A 13686-nucleotide genomic window follows, 5' to 3' on the forward strand; every position below is an offset into this window, starting at 1 on the left:
TGTGCAGTTATATATAAAAAAGTAACGAAATAACAGATAGAGTATCAAATTATAATAACAAAATAATGACAAGTGAAAGAGATAACAAGTACACAAGTAAAGGGGCATAAACCGGAAACATAAAGTAAAGTGTCATTGAGTGAGCCTCTTTCAAAGGTAAATAACGAAGCCACAAAGTCAAGTCCATATTCCAAATATTAAAGTTAGGAGCAATAAATTAAATCAACAAAACTGCACGACATCACCCTTCGCGCTTTTACTCTCATCCTCACATCATAATATAAAAATAAGCACGAAAATACCCTTCGTGCATATCTTCACGTTCACTCAAGCAATAATATCAATATATAAATAAGGCACGGAAACATCCTTCATGGACAATCATTCTTCCTCACAAGCACGACAACACCCTTCGTGCATTTCACTTTTCCTCACAAGTACAACAATACCCTTCGTGCATTTCACTCTTCCTCGCCAAGAAATCACGTACAATACATTACCAAGCAAGGTGGAAAGCAAATTCAACATCAACAATAGTATTTGAACACAACTCATCATATGAGAATCTTTCAACAATTAGTACTAACAACCAATTAACAATTCAACGATCTCAACACGTAATATCTAGATAATCTCAACATATAAAATAACATTAATAAGAGAAATTAAAGAATTATACAATCTATCTAAAGCATGAAAGACGTAATACACAAATAATATGGAGCAAATAAGGCTATTTTTACCCGCATACTTATCCCATGGCCAATGGACATACACCCGTCACCTTGCATATACGCCACCTCCAACACATAGATCAAACAGCAAATAGACTTGATCCTACCCTATTTTCCTCAAATAAATGTTAACCAAGACCCTTACCTTTTTTCAGAATACAATCAACAACCTAACACAGCTTTCCCTTTAGAACAAGCTTCTAAACCAATCGAATCTAGTCAAATATTATTCAAACAAGTCAAAACAGGCTTTGTGAATTTTACGCACATTTTACCGAGTTGCAGATATCGCAATTGCGAACTCTTATTCGCAATTGCAATGTTTGCAAAAGCGAGTAGTGTCTGAGTCCTTCATTTGTCGTGAATGCGACTCTACATTCGCAGCGAAGGGCCCTTCATAACGAATGGGGACCAAGCTTCGCAAACATTCGAACAAGTGTATTAGCATCATACAAACTCGCTCGCAAGTTCAAATAATCAAAATAACATCAAATATCAAGAATCGGTCATTAAAACTCAAGATTTTCAAAGTTTAAACTCAATTTTCTATTTTTTCACATAAAGCGCCGAAACGGCCTTGGGTCACTCGGGACCCTAACCAAATATATGTACAAGTCCAAAATTATTATACGAATCTACCAAAATTGTCAAAATACTGATATGAGGTCATTTACTAAAAATATTGACCATGGTAGATTCTAGTCATTTTTAAAGTAAAAAATCACATTTTCTTCAAATTTTCAAATATAAACTTTTTGAAAATTGACACAGACAACACACGCAAGTCATAAATCCTTAAATTGAGCTATAAAAAGTCTCAAAACATAGAAAAGAGAGCTAGTACTCAAAACGATCTATCAGGTCGTTACATTAGCTCCATCGTACATGTTGTTAATCATGCTAGTGTATGCGACAGGTACACCACTAGCCTCCAAATATCTCCATAGATGAAAAAAATAATTATTCGCATTAGCAGTTATTTGATAAAAATGAAGGGGTTAAAGACAAGTAAATCGTGATCGATCCAAACCCTTTGCCTTGTAGTTAAATCAATGTGATACATATGAAGATAAGGACTAGAATTACATCAATGAATAACGAGGCAAGAGCTAAATAAAGTTTATCTGTAAGCGCTGTATTTCTTGTAAGTGTTCTTTGAGAGAGAACAGAGAGTGAAAGAAAGAGAGAGACGTGTTACAAGTTGTGTCCAAGATGGTGCCTTAGAGGGATAGTAATGTGTCCCCTTTAGCTTCTCTAAGAACAAACTATACACGACAATAAAGGACCTTTTCGTGACAAAACCAACCGATAGTGCAAAAAGGACTATCAAAAAGGAGTTTCATGCTAGGCAGGGAGCTCGATGCTGGATGGTGTCAGAGGATTAATGAGAATGCACTCCAGTGAGTGCAGGGAGCTCCAGTGAAAAATTTGAGTAAGGATTATTTTATTTACAGAGCCGCCATTTGAAATTAATTTTTTGGGTGTTCCAAGTTACCTTTTATTTGAATCCCTATTCAAAGGAAGAGATTTGACTCTTTTATTATTGGTCTGCAAAAATAAAATCCGGGTAAGGAATTCTGTTGACCGAGAAGAAGGTATAAGGCATTCCCCAAGTCCCGTGGTTCCAGCACAACCATTTTATTGACTACAACCTGACTTGAATTAATTTTGGATAAACTGTGATTTATTAATTTTCATGTTATATCTATCCGCTTTTAATTATTCAAATATGAAATTATCTTTGAAACGAATCACGTGTGTAAATCCATTTTGTTTATTATGTCAAAATCTTGTCACGCATACGTGTACACAATTAATAGCATTTTATTATTAAGATTATTTTGGCCAAAGTTAACACATACTTCGGTTTTATTTTTTGAAAATCACAATTATGCCACGCAAACTTATACATAATCGCGATAAACTAATTTAAGGCGTGCCTAAAGTACTCTACCGGTGTTCATTATTCTTCCTATATTTTTGAGATTATTGTAAGGTCATGAATTGTGTAATTACTTATGGAAGAAATGTATGATTTTAGATATTTGAATAAATAAACCATAATCTACCAATACCCTACAATCCAACAATTGAAGCCCAAATTTATTAGGGTCCAAATCTTTCCAACTTTAAAGCAAGTTTGAATACCATATTTCGAGAAACATAATTAAGTATATAGCATTTAAAGACTAATTTACATTATTATTTATAAAGTTTAAAGGCAAATAAATAAAATCACATGAAATAAGATTAAAAGAATAGAGGAAAGAATAAACCTTAAATGCAAAATTTCTAATTAAATGAGTTTCCAAGAACATGTACAGTAACTCATATGAATGTCGAACAAGTATAAGCGAAGAAGAACATCAAAACAAGTGAACGGAGCTCCAACGAAATCCTCAATCTCGACTATTGACTTCACTTTTTGGCGTGTAAAAAGAAAAGTTATGAAGTATTTTTGTTGGGTTTTGGTTGATGAATAGCTAGATTTTTTGAAAAGAAGAGACGAAGAAAGAATGACACGAGTAGAAATTCCCTTAGCGTAGAAGAAGAAAAAACAATTTCTCTCAATTCCCTCCTCCCTTCTTTTTTTATCCTCCTCCCCCCTTTCTCCTCACATTTCTCTTCTATTTATAGAAAAAAAATTCAGAATTTTTTCAGATTTATTTATTTATGATTTTATTATTTTATTATTTTTATTATTTTATTATTTTTTAATTAAAAAAATTTTCACTTCCCATTTTTCTTCTTTTTTAAAAAGAAATAAATTTCCCACTTTCCTTTACTTTTATTTTTAAATTTCTCACTTTTTTTACTTTATTTATTTTTATTTTCCACTTATTTTACTTTTCTTTTTGTAATTTCCACTTATTTTACTTTACTTTTTTAAATTTCCTCTTTCTTTTAGTTTTTTTTTAAAATTTTTCAGCTACCTTTACTTTTATTTTTTAATTTTTTTTATTTCTTTTACTTTTCATTTTTTTAAATTTCCACATTCTTTTACTTTTATTTTTTTAATTTTCCACTCTCTTTTATTTTAAAAAAAATAATTTCCACCTACTTTTACTTTTAATTTTTTATTCCATACTTTTAATTTTTCTATTATTTTATTCCTATCCGAAAATTAAAAAAAAAATCTTTTCATTTTTTTAAATTTATTTTATTTTAAAATAAAGATAAAAAATAAAAATAATACTAATAGTAATAATTTGACCTTTTAAATTATTTTTAATTCTTACCCTATATAAAAGAAATTTAACAAAACTAAAAAAAATATATATTAAATTTGAAAAAATATTTATATAGTAGAAGGTGGTAAACATTTAAATATAGACAAAAATTAGGTGCTCACAGCGCCCAACGTCGCCGTTAGACAAGCCAACGGTGAATTATCAATTTAATAATTCATTTTATTAATTTTAAAATCATAAATCTTGTTAGGCAGAGACATAAATATGTTAAGGTTGTAAATAAATACAATTTAAATAATATGCGAGTAAAAGTGTATCGAGGTTAAGCAAACCATAAATAAATTCTAGAAACATCCTAAAACCTGGTGTTACCAGTGCATGAGCATTTAATAAGGAGTGCAATAATAACACAATATCTGTCTGGAATGTAAATAAGACGGGATAAAGTAAATAGTACGATGGAGGCTCTGTGGGTTGTGATACGTAGCTTGGAATGCAGCTCACCATAAAGTCTCATCAGGAGCTTCGCCAACTCCAGAGAAGTAGTGACGAGGGGTCGACATAGACACTTACTAGAGGTCTAATAAAGCAATATGATAAATCATAGCAGATGTGTAGCACAAAAGTAATAATGGGGTAAAACTGTAAGTTACACAATCTTCCAAAAATTCTTTTAAAGGTATAAATTCCTCAGTCTCTTATTCTATCTCAACAACTCAGATCTATCAAATTCCAGTATCAAATAGATAAGGAATACCATATAAATTAAAATTCCAGGCATCACTGGAAGGATAATCTCGTAAATATTCGGACTGCTAGCGATATAACGCACGATTATGACGAGGTCATACGATCCGATCCAGAATAATATGTACACTATCGAGGATCGATCGACATGAACCATAGATGCATCTATTATACTATCGAGGTGTACGTCCCACTCCACAAGAAAGGAAGAAACTTATCGAATTACGAGTCACGTGCTTACAACACAGGTACAGGTGCATAATAGTGAATATACCCCTTTACGTTTATCAAATATCTTGGCAACAACTCATAGTGATAAAGCTCACCCTAATATATATATGTTTCCAAATCAATTTCAATTATAATTTCAATCAACTAAGCTAGCAAAATAAGTCCAAACAATTCAAATATTACATGATAAAAGCCGAAGTCTATCCGGACATAAACATGCTTTAGCTACGTACAGACTCTCGTCACCTCGTACGTATGTAGCACCTACAACTAGTAGTACATAGCAATTACACCACCTAGGGGGTAGCTTCCCCCTCACAAGGTTAGACATGAGACTTACCTCGCTCTGAAGTTCCACAACCGGCTCCCACACCTCTCTAACATCTCAAACCAATTCACATCGATCCGAAACTAGTCAAACAATGTGCAAATCAATTAAAATATACTCCAATGCATATAATTTAATAATTTATAATGATTCTCAACTCCGCTCGAAAAGTCAACAAAGTCAACCCTCTGGCCCACGTGCCCGGATTACGAAAATTCTTGAAGATTATCATTACCCATAACACCACAAACTCAATTATATAATTTATTCCTAATTCCATGTCCAATTTCATGGTCAAAATAAAAAAAATATCAAATTCTAAATTTTCTATTAAAATCTCACAATTTCTACTAATTTTCATATTTAAATCCATATATAAGTCATGTATTTAACTCACAATGTGTAGAAATCTCTTACCTCAAGATTGATGATGAAAATGACTCCTCCAAATCGCTCTAAAAATCGCTCAAGCAAGAGAGGAATGAGTGAAATGAGCAAAAATCCCGATTTAAAACAATTCTGCCTAGGCTCGTCCTTCATCGCGTTTGCGGCCACCCGACCGCATTCGCGATGCCCAGCTGCCCCTGCCCTTCACGTTTGCGCTTTGCCCGTCGCGTCCGCGAAGGCCTTCTGCCTCACAACCACCCAGCCTTCTTTGCGTTCGCGACCTCCATGTCTTGTTCGCGACCTTTATGTCGCATTCGTGATGAGCAAAATCCAGTAGCCCAAAACTCATTCTCCGCGCACGCGAGAGACCCTTCGCGTTCGTGATGAACAAAACTAGACACCAACGCCAGCAGTTCTAAAACAAGAAAATATGGTCTGAAACCACTCTGAATCACACCCGAGGTCCCCGGGACCCCATCCAATCACACCAATCAGTCTAAAAATATAACACGAACCTGCTCGAGGCTTCAAATCACTCCAAACAATATCAAAACTATGAATTGACGATCGAAATCTTCCTCTCAACTTTCAAACATTCAAACTTCGACGAACGCGTCTGATTCATACTTAAATATTTCGGAATGACGCCAAACTTTACGCACAAGTTACAAAACACGACACGAACTTATTTCAAGGCTCGGAACCCCAAACGGACGTCGACAACACCAAATTCCACTTCAAATCAAATTTAAGGAATTCTTAAACTTTCAAAATGCCCACTTTCCATAATAAGCGTCGAAATATTTCCGGATCACCCGATACTCAACCGAAAAATGCGCCCAAGTGCGAAATCATCATACGAACCTATTGGAACTTTCAAATCTCGATTCCGAGGTCATTTACTCAAAAGTCAAGCCTTAGTCAACTCTTCCAACTTAAAGCTTCCGACTTGAGATTTTTCTATTCGAATCAACTCTAAACTTCTCGAAATTTAATTCTGACTACGCGTACAAGTCATAAAACATGAAGTGAAGCTACTCAGGGCCTAAAACCGCCGAACGACGTGGTAGAGCTCAAAACAACCGGTCGGGTCGTTACAAAAACTTATAGATATATATTGCAAGTCATACAACATTAATTGATTCGTATAATTAAGTTATATCATGAATCACGAGCACATATATAAATAAAATATATCATAACATGCTTCCTATCAATGCAAACTAGCATGCCATACTCAGTTTATCAAATCAGATGTAAAGTATACTTTATAAACTCATAGGTATCATGTTATAATCATAAAGGAGTATAATATAGTATATAAGCAAAATTGATATAGATGTCTAGTACGTGCTATAAGCAAAATTAATATAGATGTCCTAGTACGCGCTCGCCCCTTAACGTACTAGGTTATTTCAAAGATTTATGCTAGTTCCAAATGATGCTTTTAGAAAAAAAGTACTTAAAAGGTTAAAGATATCACTTATCTCGAAACTGGTAAGTCTCCCAAGTGTTCGATGTCCAAATCACTTCTCAAACAGCCTCCAACTGCCTTAATCTATACAAACTATCAAACAACGCATTCAATTAGACTAGTCGGACCATTTTCATAATTTAAGTCATTGCACGTTCTAGAATAACTAGATGCTTAGTGATTTTATGAATTTGTCCATTCCCAAAAGTTTCGATGTTATAACCTGATTAATAACATCAGTTAATACAATAATTTCATGGTTAACTTACGGTTAACCTTTAATTTTATTACTACACGGTCAATAGTTTCTACTCGACTCCAATATTAGTTGTGTATGATACCCACAATTTATGATCAACTATCAAGAATGTATATTGATTAGGGTTCAGGGTTCATATACCAAGTAGGAAATTCATTGCAACTAGTGGTGGCGAATAGGAATATTTTTAAGATTAATCTTCCCTAAATGCTCATATTCTATAAATTCGTCTACTTTGTAAACTCGTATATGCTGTAATCAACTCCTGTGAATTCGTCATTTCCCCCCATCTCATGTATCTATAACTCCTATTTATTTTAAACTTGTTATTTTCATATTGCTCATAAGTTTTTGTGTACTCGACAAATAGTTGACATTCGACTAAATTGGGAGTCTATAATCACTACAACTCCTATTTATTTTAAACTCGTTATTTTCATATTGCTCATAAATATTTTTGCATACTCGACAAATAGCTGATACTCGGCTAAATTAAGCGTCCATAATCAGTGTGTACAAATGACCAACGCTTTGTATCAAATCTAGAAGATTATAAACAAGAACACCTGATTGTTTAGATACATAAAATTCATAAACATGAACTACATCAAACTAAAAATAAGTTCTTCAACACACAACTACGTTATTTTTCAATATGCCACAAAGGTCAACAACAAAAGAAACAACACTAATCTCGTCTTTGCCCAGTTACTTGATTCTTCAGTCATTTTCTCCAATTCTTACGTGCTTCAACCAATTGAATTTCTTCTGCAACTTACTATTCTCTTCCGAAACTTCTTTAAATTTCTCCTTCAATGACTCAACCACCTTTTTCACAGAATAACATTTCTCCTCGAGTTTCCAGATCTTCATTTCATACTCTCTGGTACATTTTCAAAGATCCCACGTTATTGCTTTGTATTATTCCTACTGATAGGGTTCATCAAACCACTCTTCAAAACTACATTGATCTTCATCATATACATAAAAACAAATGACAATGAGTGCATCAACTGTTAGACAACTTATAAAAATAATAAAATATGAATCTGTATATTCATTACTCACATAGTATTTGCAGATCCAACGTCTGCGATCAGAAATGGAGGGGTCCCATGAATGCCTTAAAATTGCACGCTTTTCGCAATAGCATCTGGGGACATCATTACGAGGTGACACTGACCGTTGCGGTGAGTCCGATATTGTGAAAGCTAATATTTGATTTTGGCTAGACCTGGTGAATTTAAAAAATAAACTCTTATAGGCCAAGTGTTACTTATAGGCAGAAAAGGACGTCTATAATAATTTTGTATGCAATAACCTGTGATAGGAGGTTATAACTATCAGATGGAATTATGAATTGATCGTCAACCAAGAAAGATGTTTATTACACGACAAAATATTTACCAAGGAAGTTTATTAATTAAAGCTCTCAAACTTCTCAAGGATTTTGAATTTTCTTATCAACTCATAAAATTTATTGTGTTTACATCGAACTTTTAATTAATGCAAAGGAAGCAAAGAGTGTCCATATTTATTACACCAACATAACCAACTAAATCAATGATTGTCTATATACTCGTACGTGGTAGAGCAATAAAATATGATATTTAGTGGACATATAAAGGGGTTGATTATAAACAGTAGGTATATAGACTCAAGTTGTTACAACAAGCAAACAACTCGATCAGTAGATTAATAGGGGAGCATTTAAAAATAGACAATAATCGACCGCAAGTTTATTATAGAACTTAGGTCGCGATAATTACGGTAATTGAAAATACATTGCCCCAAAATAGATCAACTAGGACCATTATTCACCTCGCTATAGAACATCTGATTTTACAAAACAAATTACACTTAGCAGCAACGCATACATTTTACTTCAAAGAACCAATTCTTAAACCCAAAATCACACTTCTAAGAAAAAATAAAAGACGAAGTTGAAGTTACCTAAAAATTATTTAAATTGAAAAAACTACACTGGGGTCTATATAGATACGAGAGAGTCAGTCGTGGCCTGCTTTTGGTCCGAAATCAATGTTTGACGCCCCGAAATTGACCTGGTAAAGTGGGTCCACGGTGAAGTTCTTGAGGGGTGGGAGAGAAAGAGAGATGAAGTGCTGGAAAATGAAGTTTTTCTAACTTTAATACCTAATCCCCAAATTTTGATAACATTAATTAATTGGCCCCCGACCACCCCTAAAGTCATTAAACCACGTGTTAGTAATTTTTGGGTCTACAAATAAGTGAAAAAGAAAAATGGAGGTTATTTTCTTCAATCAAGTTTTCAAAAGGCCTTTAAAACAATTTTGTCACGATCCCAATTTTCCTCCGTAGGATATCGTGATGACACCTACTCTTTACGACTAGGTTAGCCTAACATGCATAGAGAAATAACGAAAATACTACTAAAACTTCAAATAAAACCTTCACACTATGATAATAAACTCAACAATACAATAGCCAACACCTTCCCCAAAACTTGGTGGAACGGAGTCATAAGCTCTACAAGAAAGTACTAATAGTCTCAAGATACAATATTGTTTGAAACAAGAAATAAATAGTAGAATGTCTAAAATAGAAGGTGACTCCGAAGCCTGCTGTAATGACCCGACCGATCGTTTTGAGTATCACAGCTACATTTCCCCCTTTACTACTCAATTTGGGCTTTACAATTGTTGTGTGACTTGCCGGGGTAATTGGTTCGGGTTTGGTGAGGTTTTGGAATAAATTGGAACACTTAGTTCCAAGGTTTAAAACTTAAGTTGAAAAGGTTGACCAAATGTTGACGTATGTGTAGTGACCCGGAGAATTTTTTCTAAGGAAATTAAGGTTTTGTGGTGTCGAGGTAGATCACCGGGAAGTAAAGAAAAATTTTGGCGGAAAAACACATTTCTGTGGTCCATTATGCGACCGCATAATCACTCTGCGGGCCGCATAATGGCCGCAGAAGTGAGGCAGAAGAGGGTCAGTTTGGATGAAATCTGCGGTCGACTATGCGACCGCAGAACAGGTATGCGGGCGGTATAGTGACTGCATACACAGACAGATATTTGCCAGTATTGGATACCGATTATGCGATTGATATGCGGTCGCATATGTGACCGCAAAATCTGTTCTGTAGCTTTATTTTTCTGGTTTTATAAACCCGACCCTATTCTTATAAAACACTATTGGGGGTCATTTTGAAGGGTTTCATATGATATTTTAGAGAGAGGTGAGAGCATTTTAGAGAGAGAAAGTGAAGACTTAGTCATTTATCCATCAATTCTTGTTCAAGGTTCGAAGATTTCACAAGGATCTTGCTAGGGATTCAAAGAGGTAAGAATTTCTTTCCTCAATTTTTCAATTTCGGGTTTGGAGTAAAAATGGGTGATTAATAGTATGATTCTTGGGCATAAGAGTATTATGTATACATACAAATAAGGTTGTGAAAAGATTGTTAAGTTCAAATGGGTAAAGATTGGGTTGAAAATGGTAGAAATCTTTAGACTTTAATTGAAGATTTGAGGGTCGAGTTGATGTCGTAATTTGGTGAAATTTGTATGGTTGGACTCGTGGTTGGATGAGAATTAATATTTTGTAACTTTTGTCGGGTTCCTAGACGTGGGCCGCACGGGCGATTTTTTAGTGTAATTTCGAATTTTGTGGAAAAATTAGTATTTTGATATGGAATTAATTCCTATGATTTGGGTTGACTAAATCAAATTAATTATGGTAAATTCGAGCCGTTCGGGAGTTGATACACGCATAATGAGATTTTTGGAGCATTGTTTAGCTTGCTCGACATTGGATTTGGCTTGTTCGAGGTAAGTAACTCTTTTAATCTTGGAGGTGAGGGTATGAACCCTGAATATACGTATTATGTGAATTGTTTGGAGGTGACGCACATGCTAGGTGACATGCATGTGGGCGTGCACCGTAGGAATTGTGACTTGGTCAAATTCCATGGGAATGTATAGTTGAATAATCTGTTGATATCCGTACATTCTCTATGTGTTAGAGAAAATTGAGCTGAGACTCATATTAAAAATCATGCTTAGGCATATGTTGTTATTGATGGTACCCATTTGGGTCATTTTTGTGGTTGAATAATACGTTCAAATTATAATTGTTCACTCAGTCATGTTTATTCATTTCATATCATACTTCAGACTCTCTTATATATTGTTGATGCATCATATCATTGTTATTGGGCTATTTTTTATGACATTGTGAGCCCGAGAGAATGGAGAGATTAATGAATGAGTGAGGCCGGGGGCCTGATTATGAGGATGAGTATGGATCGGGGCTGTCCGCCTGCAGCATACTTTATTATTATGGCACATAAGTTGTCCGTGCGGATTCTGATATGATATTATAGCACGTGGATTGTCCATGCAGCGCATGAGTTGTCCGTGTTGATTATAGTGCTTGGGCTGAAGGAGCCTCTCCGGAGTCTGTACACACCCCCAGTGTGCGCAGGTACCTACTGAGTGCGAGTGCTGAGTGATAGGGAGGCATGAGGGATTGTGAGGTATGACCGAGTGGCACTAGTGACTGTGAGGTTTGCCCGAGGGGCTGTATATGAGTGATGTTCTGCCCGAGGGAATGTTTATTATTTTATCACTGAGTTGCATCGCATTGGCATGCACACATGAGATACAAGCATAGAGATGTATTTTCCTCATGCTGTACAACATCACATCATTCATGATTTCTCACACATTTTTGACATATGGGCATAGTGATGCATTTGTTTTACACGGGTTATCCGGAAGGAAAAATTAAACATCTTATTTATTATTGAAAGGATTTTGGGAAAATCACAGTTTTCAGACTTACTCATATTTTGATGATTTTAGTGAAAAGAATTGAGTTATACTGTTATATTTGAAAAGAAAAATGTTTATTTTTTTCCGGAACTGTGAACGAACTGAGCATTCTATTACTGAGTTATTCATTGTGCTCCCTCAATTTTGTTGTTATGAGATTTGTTTTCTGAATATTGTTGTGGACTATTGGTTTTGGACCCGACCTTGGTAAAATCTCGTCACTGCTTTCAACATAAGGTTATGTTTGTTACTTACTTGGTATATGGGTCAGTTGTAGTGATACTACACTTCTGCACCTTGCGTGCAGATGTTGGCTGCTGATGTTGCTATGTTAGATGGGAGCTGGATTTGAAGATGTATTTGCGTTCCGGTTGTAGTTGCCTCTTGTTCATGGTAGTCTTAGATTCATAAAACTCTATTTATGTACTTTTCAAATAGATGATGTATTTATTCCATACCCTCTTTGTAAACTCTATTCTTAGAAACTCATGATTTGTACTACTAGTTCTTGGGGAACTATATTGGTTTTCGATATTTCTTTTAATTAATTTCATTGGAATTGGATAATTGGTAGTTGGCTTACCTAACGGGTCGGGTTAGGTGCCATCACGACTCATTGGATTTTGGGTTGTGACACATGTGGATGTCGAGTAAGAATACCTTGAAGTCTCCAAAAGCAGCTACACAATCAACCTCTAGCGTCCAGCATGGACAGACATACCTAGATCTGAACAAAAGATGTGCAAACGCGTAGTATGAGTACACCACAATGGTACCCAGTAAGTATCAAGCCTAAACTAGGTAGAGTAGTGACGAGTCCAGGTCAAGACACTTACTAGGACATAATAAATAGTATAAAAATATAATAACGATAAATAATGGAAGGCAGAGAAATATCTGATACGAAACAAGTTAATAACATAAGCTAATACCGAAATTTATAAACATAGAGATAACATAAAGGAAGCAATTAAACGGAACTACCAAAGTCAAATACAGATCCAAACTGATAAGACAAGGAAGAATAAAAGTAACAAGGAGTATTTCACCAATAACTCTTTACAACATGAGATAAACAACAAGAATCACGGACGAGGTACCGCCTCGTACACAACAAGAATCGCAACCGAGACCGCCTCGTATACAACAAGAATCACAACCGAGGTACCGCCTCATACTCATATTTTTCAATTTCAATCACAATCTTTCCTTATACCGCCGTGTGAGCCTTACATATAGATAGCCTTGAAAATATTTTCCCGAAATAGCTACATGCACTTTAGCCTACCTTATTACGCCGCGTGGCTCCAAGTAGTTCTCTTACAAGCAACACACACATAAGTCCCACATTATGTTTCTGCATGCACAATAACCCATATCCTTATACCGATGCATGCATATCAATATCATATCATAATAACAACTCGCACCACAAGTTCTCATATATCACAACAATAGCCTATGGCTCAATCGCATTGTGTACAAGAAGATCAACAATAACAATGAATTTAAGTTTGT

Source organism: Nicotiana tomentosiformis, chromosome 6, assembly GCF_000390325.3.
Source record: "Nicotiana tomentosiformis chromosome 6, ASM39032v3, whole genome shotgun sequence".
Lineage (NCBI taxonomy): Eukaryota > Viridiplantae > Streptophyta > Magnoliopsida > Solanales > Solanaceae > Nicotiana > Nicotiana tomentosiformis.